Below are 11,961 nucleotides of genomic sequence, written 5' to 3'. Positions count from 1 at the left end.
CCCAAGTTGCTGGGACCATAGGCACCCGCCATAACGCCCGACCACTTTTTTTTTTTTCCAGTTGCAGCCATCATTGTTGTCTGGTGGTCCTGGGCTGGATTCGAACTTGCCACCCTAGGTGTATGTGGCTGGCGCCCCAGCCACTTGAGCCACAGGCGCCAAGCCTGCAGCTCAATTCATAATAGCCAAGTCACGGAAGAAGCCCAAGTGCCCATTGACTCATGAATGGATTAATAAATTGTGTTATATTTATACTATGGAATACTATGCAACCTTAAAAAGATGGAGACTTTACCTCTTTTATGCTTACATGGAGGGACCTGGAACATATCCTCCTGAGTAAAGTATCTCAAGAATGGAGGAAAAAGTATACAATGTACTCAGTACTTCTATGAAACCAACTTATATTTACTCAAGCTTTCTTATGAAAGATAGAACACAACTATAGCCCAGGATGAAGGAGAGAAATGGAGTGGGAAGTGAGGGGAGGGGGGAGGTTTGATAAAGGGAGAGTAAAAGCCGGGACCACACCTATAGAGCATATTGCAAGAGTGCAAGTCAAATCTGCCAAGTGTAGAACATAAATGTCTTAACATAATAATCAAGTAAATGAGGCAAAAGTTACGTTGATTGGTTTGATGTAAACACATCAGATTGTATAAAAAAATCAACACATTGTACCCCACATATGCATAAATGTATTCATGATCTATGTTTATGTGACTTAATAAAAAATATAAAATAAAATCGTGTTGTATCTATAGCCATTACACTATGATTACCACAAAAAAGCAAGGAAATATTCTTCTAATATTTGAAAGTTATCTGATTCAGCAAAGAAGCAACTTATGTTATTGACTAATGAATGAGGTTCCAATACATGTCTTTGTTGTTTCATTTAATTTTACTCCTTAAAATAATAGTGTCAATCAACATTTGTGTTAGAACTATACTGAATTGCTGTGATAGGTTGGTTACAAATACAAGAGGTTGGCAAAAATCAGCAGAAGTATTTTGTAAGAACTGATTACCTATATGAAATTTGCAATAAAAAATATGTATTTATTATTATTGACATATAATGTGGCTACACAGCCTTTATATCAGTAAGATTTATGGGGGCGGCGCCTGTGGCTCAAAGGAGTAAGGCACCCGCACCATATGCCAGAGGTGGCGGGTTCAAACCCAGCCTTGGCCAAAAACTGCAAAAAAAAAAAAAAGAATTTATATGTGTATATATGTATCTTTTTTCCTCCCCATCATAGGTGGACGCTAAGACTTATACACTGACCTTTCACAGGGCATAGCTATTAATGTACAAACTCTAGGTCTCAGAGTACTAGCCTGCTGTGGGGCTCCTTAATCCCCAGCTTTTGGGGTCTGTGGATTACTGACTTTTGTTATCAGTTCAGTGATCTGCTTAAAAAGATATTTTGTTTAGTATTTTGCTTAGCATTTAGTTTTTCCATTAGGAAGATCATCCAGACTCACATTTCTCACTGATTCCCAGCTAAGAGGGCTTGGCAAAACTTAAGAGGCCAGAGATTTGTTTATTAATTATACCTATTCACTCCACAAGAATGCAGACTCAGCTATGTCAGTACATGCAGCAAATTAGTGGACAGTACCTCACTGTTGTATCATTTCCTGTTTCCTCATGAAACATGTTTGGATTTAAGGTGTAGGGTTTTGGGTGGCTCTATGTTCCGAGCTTGTTTTATTGTGTGTTCATTTTGTGAATCCTATACTTAGCTTTGGCCTAGGTATAAATCATCATTATCATTATTATTATTTTGGTACTTCCCCAGTCCTGCTCTGTTTGGGCAGAGCAGCATTTGCATGAAGGAGGAGACATTCGTTTTAATTGGCATCCTTGCTGACTAGTAGTAAGCAGTGGGGCCCCAGTCTTAGTCTGTTTGGGCTACCATAACAAATACCACAAGCTGAGTGGCTGGGTGGCTTAAGCAACAGAAATTTATTTCTCATTGTTCTGGAGGCTGGAAGTCCAAGATCAAGGTGTCAGCTAGTTTAATTCCTTGTGAGGGCTTTCTTCTTGGCTTTGAACACAACAGAGAGAGAGAGAGAGCAAACTCTCTGGTGTTTCTTCTCATAAGGACACTAATCCTATTGGATTAGGGCTTCACCTATATGACCTCGTTTAAAACTAGTTGCTTCCTTACTGCAAACACAGGCATACTAGGGCTTCAATATATAAATTTAAGGGGTACACAATTCAGTCCACAGCAGGCTTTCTGAATAGAACATCCAGTACGAGTTCTAGAGTCAGACAGATCCAAGTTGGAAGCCCAGCTCTGCCACTTACTAACTTTGTAAAATATTTAATCTTTCTGATCCTCAATTTCCTATTCTGAAAATTAAAAACAGTAGTTCCACTTCAGAAGGTGATGGGAATTATTAAATTAGAAAATGTATAGGCAGTAGCCAGCACAATGCCCAGCATACTGTAGGAGCTCCGTAATAGTTGGCTAGATGGTGCTCCTCAAAGTGTGGTCCATGGTCAGCAACATCAGCGTTCGCTGAGGTCATGATTAAAGTAGAGAAAATCAGACCCCTTCCCAGATGTGATAAATAAGGATATACATCTTAACAATATTCTCAGTGAACGGAACACACATTGAAGTTTAAAAACCATTGAAGTAAACGGTATGAATTGGCCCAGTTTGGCCATAAGGCATACTGAGAATGCTGTGACAGAAATCAGGGGGATGCAGAAAGGTGCCAGGGGCAGCAATGTTTTGATTTCATTTGGCCCAACTCATCCCTGAGCAATGGTTGAATGGAGGAAGGGAAGGGAGTTGAAGCCTGAGGAAGAACTGGGGCTAGCTAGAGGTGACCCCAGGCCAAGCTCCCCACCATCCCATTGCATTGTCTGTAGGGGCAAGGTCCCAGCTCGTGCTACTGTCTAAGAGGTTTGACATAGGTTGGAACAGTGGTCAGTGGTGGTTATAAATGGCTTGTCCTTGGCCATTTTCTCTTTCCTGCCTCGTCTGAACTACCGGTTGTTGAGTGAACCAGCCATTTCTCACTTGTCTGTGGGTCTTTACACCTGATTCTTTCTTCCCTGCCCTTATCTCCTGGCTCATTACCACTCATCCTTGAGCCCCTGGCCCCTTAGTTGCTCCTGTCCTCACTCTCACTTACCACACTGCCTTATGGAGGCCTGAGTACTTGCCTGTCCCCACCCCTATGACCCCCAGCTCCTTGAAAAAGTCTTCTAGACAATCATGATATTAGGAGAGAGCTCAGGATCTGACACATTCTGCCTCTTCCCAGCTCTGTGAATGAGTCTCTGAATTTCTAGGAACTTTGCTTCTCTCATTTGTTTTATTTTATTTTTTTGTACAGAGTCTCACTATGTTGCCCTGGGTAGAGTGCTGTGGCGTCACAGCTCATGGCAACTTCCAGCTCTTGGGCTTAGGTGATTCTCTTTCCTCAGCCTCTCAAGTAGCTGGGACTACAGGCACCCGCCATAATGCCTGGCTAGTTTTTGTTGCAGTTTGGCTGGGGCTGGGTTCGAACCTGCCACCCTCAGTATATGGGGCCAGTACCCTACTCACTGAGCACAGGCGCCACCCAGCTTCTCTCATTTGTAAAATGGAAACATGTTTCTTTTGAGAATTAAATAAGATAAAGGATGTATGGTTGCAGGACTTTGCAGCCATAACACAGGTGTGCTAGAAACAATTTTCTAGAAAATTAGTTCCCAATTTTCTTTAAACCAGATTAAATCTGACTTCAGCAGGCTGTAGAGCAGTGGTTCTCAACCTTCCTAATGCCATGACCCTTTAATACAGTTCCTGTGGGTTGCTACCCATGAATGAGAACCTCTGCTGTAGATAATTTTCATTTCAATCCTTACTGGGCCTTCCTTCCTTCTCTCTCTCTTTGCTCACACAGTACTACTGGAAACTTTCACGATGTGCAGAGAATGGGAGAAGGGCCTGGGATCTGGAGTTCTATCCTGGACATCAGAAATTTGTGCACTTGAACATGTAGGATAGTGTAGTGGTTAAGAGGGAGGTTCTGGGGTTAATTGGGACACTACCACACACCAGCTGTGTGGCCAAGGGAAATCTGCTTGCCCTCTCTGACCCTCAGTTTTCTTATTCTTAACATGGAGATGACGACAGTACCAACCCCTAGAGGACTTCTGAAGACTCAGCTAATCCATAGAGATCTTTTAGCACAGAGTGAATGTAAATCATATGGAAGTCTTGCTTTCTCACAACTGCACGTGTCTAACCCACCCTATAGCACATGGGGAGAAATACACATATCTGTACTTTATAGAGAAAATAGCTGCTAATTTTGATTTTACAGTTTTCCTTTTATATTTTGAGGCTAATAATGTTTTCTCAAGTCTTTTTTTTTTTTTTTTAGACAGAGCCTCAAGCTATCCCCCTGGGTAGAGTGCCATGGCATCACAGTTCACAGCAACCTCCAACTCCTGGGCTCAAGCGAGTCTCCTGCCTCAGCCTCCCAAGTAGCTGGGACCACAGGCGCCCGCCACAACGCCTGGCAATTTTTTTGGTTGCAGCCATCATTGTTTGGTGGGCCCAGGCTGGGGATTCGAACCCGCCACCTTAGGTGTATGTGGCTGGCGCCTTAGCCGCTTGAGCCACAGGCGCTGAGCCGTTTTCTCAAGTCTTAAATGTCTCTGAGGATGAAAACCTCTCTGGCCCTAGTGCTGTGTCTAGAGTTCCTGAGGGTACAGGTGGATAGAACAAGAGCAATAATGATAGCAGCAACCAAAACAAAGTGACATTTTGAAGCCCTCTCTGGGCAGTCCCCTGTCCTAAGCATTTCAGATCTGTTAATTCACTTACTCCTATTGGGGAGGTGCTGCCACCCCATTTTCCAGGAGAGGAAATGGGGACAGCATAGTCACTGGCCAGGTACAAAAAGGTGGGACTGGTTTAACAATGGAGTTTTCTACCCAAGCAGGTGGCTCATGCCTGTAATCCTAGCACTGTGGGAGGCTGACACAGGTGGATTGCCTGAGCTCAGGAGTTCGAGACCAGCCTGAGTGAGAATGAGACCCATCTCTAAAAAAAATAGCCAAGGCCGGGTGCAGTGGCTCATGCCTGTAATCTTAGCACTCTGGGAGGCCATGGTGAGTGGATAGCTTGAGGTCACGGATTCGAGACCAGCCTGAGCAAAAAGCAAGACCCCCCATCTCTATTTTAAAAACAAAAATAAATTTAAAAATAGCCAGGCATTGTGGCGGGTGCTTGTTGTCCCAGCTACTCCAGAGACTAAGGCTTGAGCTTAAGAGTTTGAGGTTGCTGTAAGTTACGATGCCACAGCACTCAAGGTGACAGAGTGAGAGTGAAACTCTGTCTTAAAAAAGGTGGGGGCCATTTTCTGAGTACATACTTCTATGTGGATTTTCTCAGACTCCTCAAAAAATAGTATTACCCCCATTTTCTTAAGGCAGGAAGGAGGGATAGGTCAAGCGATCTACTTGCTTCAGCCTCTGGAGTAGCTGGGACTACAGACCCCTTAGTAGGCTGGGCTGTCTCGGTTTTACATAAGAAACCAGCCCAGAGAGGTTCAGAGACTTGCCCCAGGTCACACAGTTGAAAGTGGTGAATTCTAAACACTGCCTGTCCTTTTAAGGACTCCACACTACTGCTCCTCCCCAAATCTTTCATTTATAGCCAGGCTGAGTTCCTATTCCTACTCCGCTTCCAACCTGATCTTCCCATAATTCCCTGCCACTGTTAGCTCAGGGCCCCCAGCATGGAGAGAGGGCTATTTGCAAGTCTTTGCACCAGGCTGCCCTCCCCTCCTCATCGTCCCTCTTTCTGCCCTGCTTCTGCCTTGGGCAGGTGGGAACCTGGCTGATTGCTTTCCAGGTGTAGGAGCCTGGCTGGTTGCTTTCCAGGTGTGATAGTCTCAGCTGGCTGCCTCTCCTTACCTGCTGATCTTGCTTATCTTGAGTGATCAGAATCCTTCCTGCCATGGGGCCCCAGCTCAAGGTCACCTCCAGAGGGTCCCAGTACCTGCTCACTGCATAGGTCCAGTCCTGACTTGGCTGAAAATGAGGGTGTAGTGAGCAGTGATTTGATTTTTTTTGTTGTTGTTGTTTAACAAGCCAGGCCCTTGTCTGGAGTCTTCCATTTTCCACCACAGAGAACAGAACCAGAGTTAAGTTGGGAGGTAAAAGGACAGCAAGCTTTAGACTAAAGTGCTGGGTTTTGTCCCAGGCTCTCTGCCTCACTCCTATAACCTTGGCCTAGTCTCTTCCTCTTTTGGAGCCTCAGTTCCCCAGCTGGAAAGGGAGTGATGGGCTTGGACACTCTCCAACATCCTTTTCTTCTAGGAGTGTGTGACTAAATCTGTCCTCTGCACTGGAGTGTTGGGTTTATGACAGATATGTGTATATATACACACACATGTGTGCATATACAGAGGATGCCCCCCAAAATACACATTTTAAGAAAGTAAAAAACTGTATTAAAATTGTAATATTCAATATATACCAATAACACAAGCTGAATACAAGTCACATTTGAGCACCTCTTGTAATTGCAGAAGTCAAATGTGGCTTGAGTATTACAATTTCAATACAATGTGCATACATGTTTGGTACATTTAGTTATATAAAATATATTATATATAACTTTATTTAATTAGGTTTTTTGTGTATTTTAGTTAAAATGTTTATATATGATTTTATATATGTAACTTTTTCTTTTCTTTTCTTTTTTTGCAACTTGTCATCAATTTATTAGATTTAAGCATCTGCAATGGTGACTTGGACCTCAACTCCTGGCTCAATGCTGATGGAGGTGATCTGCTTCACAATCTCAGAAGGGCTGTGCAGGTCAATGAGTCGCTTGTGGATTCTATCTGGAAGCGATCCCAAGTCTTAGAACCTTCACCACAAGGGGTTTTCCTTGTAGTGATTCTCAAAGTCTCGGTAGGCATCCGAACTGGTCCTTTCACTTTAAGATTCATCTCCTTTGCGTCTCTGATCAAGTCAGCACACACCTTTTTCAGGGACTTAACGTTGCAGCTGGTGAGAGTAATTCTAATTCGGTGAATCACCAGCTCTGGCTCCACAGGTGTTTTCCCGGTATCTTTAATAGCCATGGCTGCAGCGCGGCTTCCTGACCGACTTGTTCCTCGGCGGCGAGAGCGAACAGCGGTGAGTCAGGAGCAGAAGCAAGCACAGCGCGCCTCCGCCGAACCTGCAACCGCGTCTTCCTCGAAAAGAGTCTCTTTTTTTTTTTTTTTTTTTTTTTTCAAAAAAAAAAAAAAAAAAACTAGCAAACTCATCCCCTGCCACTTCAGGAAGAACCCCCCCCCACCCCCCCACCCCCGTTAAGCCATGAAGACCGTAAGGGACCCAATATCTAGGGGAGAAGAGGGGAGCACAGGCAGATGCAGGAAGCAGAAGGGAAGCAGGTGCTGGGCAGTGTGGGACAATCTTTTGTGGAAATTTTGAAAATGGGATGTCTGGGCTCCGCGCCTTTAGCTCACTCAGAGGCTAGGGCGCCAGCCACACACACTGAGGCTGGCAAGTTCGAACCCAGTCTGGGCCTGCCAAACAATAATAACAACTACAACAAAAAAATAGTCAGGTGTTGTGGCGGGCACCTGTAGTCCTGGCTACTTGGGAGGCTGAGGCAAGAGAATCACTTAAGCCCAAGAGTTTGAGGTTGCTGTGAGCTGCGATGCCACAGCACTCTACTGAGGGTGACATAGTGGGACTCTGTCTCAAAAAAAAAAGAAAACAAAATAGATGTCTGCTGTAATCCTAGCACTTTGGTAGGCCAAGGTGTGTGGATCAAGACCAGCCTGAGCAAGAGTGAGACTCTGTCTCTACTAAAAATAGAAAAATTAGCTGGGCATTGTGGCAGACATCTGTAGTCTTAGCTACTCAGGAGACTGTGGCAAGAGGATTGCTCAAGCCTAAGAATTTGAGGTTGCTGAGCTATGATGCCACAGCACTGTACCCAGGGTGACAGAGTCAGACTCTGTCTCAAAAACAAACAAAAAACCCCAAACTGAAAATGGGATGCCTAAACCCTACTCCAGACCAGTTAAGCCAGAATTTCTGGGAGTGGAATTGGGTATTGGTGTTTTTAAAAATACCCAACAAAACAAAAAACCCAGATAAGTGTGATGTGCAATGAAGGTTAAGAATTAGCACTTGAGAATAATGGGTCTCAAGCTTTAGCTTGCCTCTGAATTTCCTGAGGGGTGCTGGGCCCCACCTGCAGAGTTTCCCACTCAGTAGGTCTGGAGTGGGACCTGTATCACTTTCTCACGGCTGCTGTAACAACTCACTACAAACTTAGTGATTTAAACAACATAAATCTATTACCTTACAGTTCTAGAAGTGTGGAATTCAAAATGAGTCTCTCTGGGCTAAAATCTAGGTGTTGGCCAATCTGTATTCCTTTTAGAGGCTCTAGGGGAGAATCTGTTTCTTTGCTTGGCCCAGATTCTGGGGCACCTACATTCCTCAGCTTGTGGCCCCTTCCTCTAGCTTCATAGTCAGCAATTGCATCATGCCGACTTCTGCTTCCATCATCATATCTCTCTGTCTCCAACTGTGCTGGCTTCTCTTTCACTTGCAATTATGCTGGGCCCTCCTAAATATTCAGGATAATTGTTCATTGTCAAGACTCTTAACCACATCCGCAAAGTGCCATAGTCACAAAGTAACATAGTCACAGGTTCTGGGGACTAGGATATGGACATCTTTGGTGGGGGTGGGAGGTGGGGACATTATTCTTAGCCATGGGGCCTAAGCATTTGAATTCTAACATGCCTCCAGGTGATGTTGGTGCTGCTGGTCCAGGGACCACGCTTTGAGAACCACCCTTTACAGTGATCCAAATGAGCCACAGCTGCCCTGAGAAGTCAGTCTCCAGGAGGAGAAATAGATAAGGAGGATTTTCAGTAATGTTAGCTGATAGGCTTTCCCCTTTTCTATCTCTACTCCATGTCCAGGAAATGTAGAAATAAGACATTCAGGGTAAGAGCAATATTCCCTTTGGTTGTGACATGTGGGGAAATCTCCCTTCAGGTGGGAGCGTGCAGGGTCAACCGCTATGAGTCACAGGCAGGATGGAGGATTATGAAATCTTTTTCTTCAAAGGTGTATGATGCTTCAAATGGGACTTATATGAAGGCAGAGGCCATGATATGTTTTTTCAAAGGCATCAGTTTGTATATGTCTGGGGGTGCTCAAAAGTTTCATCTCTCGGCTCAGTGCCTGTAGCACAATGGTTACGTACGGTGCCAGCCACGTACGCTAAGGGTAGCACGTTTGAACCCGGGCTGGGCCAGCTAAACAGCTGCAACCAAAAAATAACTGGGTGTTGTGGTGGGTGCCTGTACTCCCAGCTACGTGGGAGGCTGAGGCAAGAGAATCACTTAAGCCCAAGAGTTGGAGGTTGCTGTGAGCTGTGATGCCACAGTACTCTACTGAGGGCCACATAGTGACACTGTCTCAAACAAAAAAATGTTTCCTCTCTCTTCAGACTTCTACCGTTTGGTAGCTGTCACCGGCAGTGTTCCTTTTCTCTCTCCCTATTCCATAACATTCTAACCTTTTCTTCCCTGATTCTCTTTTCCTTTCTCATCTCTTCACTCCTTTTCCTGTTAGGTCCTGTCCAGTGCCCCCTCCCCTGAGAAAAACCCCTCCTTTTCTTCTGGAACACTTCATTGATTCCCCTTCTCTGTTTTTATTGGCTATTTCTCTCAGGTTTTCAACACTTTCTAAGTCAAGAGAGAATTGTGCTCATTTAATTATTTGTGGTTTGTATTTTAATATTTGTATTAGATCTGGTTTTAGAAAGAACTTAAATTAGTCTAAGATTATCCAAGAACTCAAGCTCTATGTTACATTTCAGTTTGAATTTGCTGGAGTCACTTTTTTTTTTTTTTTCAACTAGCAAAGCCACTAAAGAGAAAAACTCTATCCAGGAGATTTTTCTAACATGAGAACCTGTAGTTCATTTATAACCTAAGTGAGCAAATTCCAATTCCTTCCACAAACATTTTTTATATTAAATGAATAATATGCACAGTTTTAAGGGCTTGCTAGGTAGGCAGACTCTACTTAACACTAAATAACCACTTCAGGAGGAACTCTGTATTAATTTGCTCACGAGACTTCTTGCTTCTTCTTGGCAGAGCCTAAATGAGTTAGTGGCTTAAAATTTTAAAAAAGAGCTTCCTCCCACCTGTCTGGTGTCTTGATTCTTTATGCTCTTGAGATTCTTGGAATTTAAATATTCTTCCACGCCCCCTTTCCTTTTTCTTTACTGAAATTCCAAGTGTAATAATTGACATAACAGTACACCTCTCTGTAGTTTCCTTTCATTTTAACCAAACCTAAATCAAAGTGATTTTTTTAAGATTATAGCTTCTATTTCCATATAGGGATACATAAGATGCAGCAAGATTATATAAGTCAAAAGTAAGTAAGACTATGATAGGGTAAAACAAGGATAAGGACATAAAATAGAATCAGGAATGAAGCTACTATAAAAAGACATGCCATGGAGTTGGACATTTTTGCTGCAAGTGGCTACATATTTGGTGCGAAGCTTCCTGGCAGTCAAGACAAAAAGGAAAAACTAGTTAGTTCTAGTTTATAGGGCCCATGTGGTAGAAAATTAATCTATGGCTTAGGAGAGACACAGCTAAAAGTCCAGAAAGATGCTGTGTGAAATGGGGAGCCCCACCCCCAAGAACATCTTTCTGATAGTCTCAGTGATGAGTTTCATGAAGCATTTCTTTACAGCATGGGAGAGTAAAAGCGATTCTGCAGGGAGTTATGTGAGTCAGCCCAGGGATTCAGCCTCCCTTGGTTTAGTTTAAACTTGGGTTACTTTTAGAGTATCTGGATCATCTAGTTGCCCTTCAAGGAGAGTTATATTTCCAAAAGAAAGAAGGTCTGTCAGTTAGGATCCTGATAATTACAATCAACAGAATGCCCAACCCTATTGACTAACACAAAAATGACATTTCTGGGCTCATGTGACTGAAAACTTCAACAGTAGTTTAAGCATTAGATAAACCATGGCTTAAATGCTCTGACCAGGGCCTGGTTTCTTTCTCTGAATTTCCCAGGACCACTTGCACGGTCTAGCAGCTCTCAGGACTACTTCACACAGGGCTGATGGAACTACACACTGTCATGCTGATACCAATAGTTAGAAAACCTCTGTACTCATTGGTAAACAGCCACTGTCCTAGGAATATCCAAAAGCCACTCTGGACCACTCCAAAATGCAACTAATGAGTTAAGGCCCAGCATAGCTGCAGGCCTGCAAGTCCTTTCTTCCTGCACTGGTCTGTTCTGATTAGTCAAATTTTGAAAATCATTGCTAAGTATATTTATCCTGTGTATTGACTGGGAAGAGAAGATGTTTTCCCAGAATTCTCAGTGAAAGTCCTGATTGGATCAGCATAGGTCACATACTCATCCCTTCATTAGTCACTGTGGACTAGAAAGCACTGATTAACCTAGGCTGGATTACATGTTCTACCTTGACCCGTCTACGCTAAGGGTGAGCAACTTGTTCAGGAACAGGGTAGTTGAGCAGAGACTTATGGGCTTTACAATCAGACAGATCCAGGTTAGTTTATTCAGTCACAAATTTAAAATGCTGGGTATATAGGCTAGGTGTGGAACAGCACAAGATAAGACAAACAAGGAATAAAGAGCAGTGGATTAGGCCAGGCGCGGTGGCTCACACCTGTAATCCTAGCCCTCTGGGAGTCCAAGGCAGGTGGATTGCCTGAGCTCAGCAGTTTGAGACCAGCCTGAGCAACAGTGAGACCCTCATCTCTAAAAATAGATGGGTGTTGTGGCAGGTGCCTGTAGTCCCAGCTACTCAGGGGGCTAAGGCAAGAGAATTGCTGAGGCCCAGGATTTTGAGGTTGCTGTGAGCTGTGATGCCATGACACTCT

General features: G+C 43.7%; 1 pseudogene across 1 annotated transcript; it reads right to left on the bottom strand.

Moving 5' to 3' along the window:
• Positions 1–6,735: 6,735 nt before the first annotated feature.
• Positions 6,736–7,233, bottom strand: LOC105886898 (annotated as a pseudogene). The gene has a single exon (XR_001161241.2). The product of XR_001161241.2 is annotated as a 40S ribosomal protein S20 pseudogene (transcript).
• Positions 7,234–11,961: the final 4,728 nt, after the last annotated feature.

This window comes from Otolemur garnettii, unplaced genomic scaffold (genome assembly GCF_000181295.1).
Source record: "Otolemur garnettii isolate 467f Iridium unplaced genomic scaffold, OtoGar3 scaffold00029, whole genome shotgun sequence".
NCBI classification, from domain to species: Eukaryota; Metazoa; Chordata; class Mammalia; order Primates; family Galagidae; genus Otolemur; species Otolemur garnettii.
The sequence above is the reverse complement of the archived record's forward strand: the minus strand, read 5'-3'. Positions and strand labels throughout refer to the sequence as shown.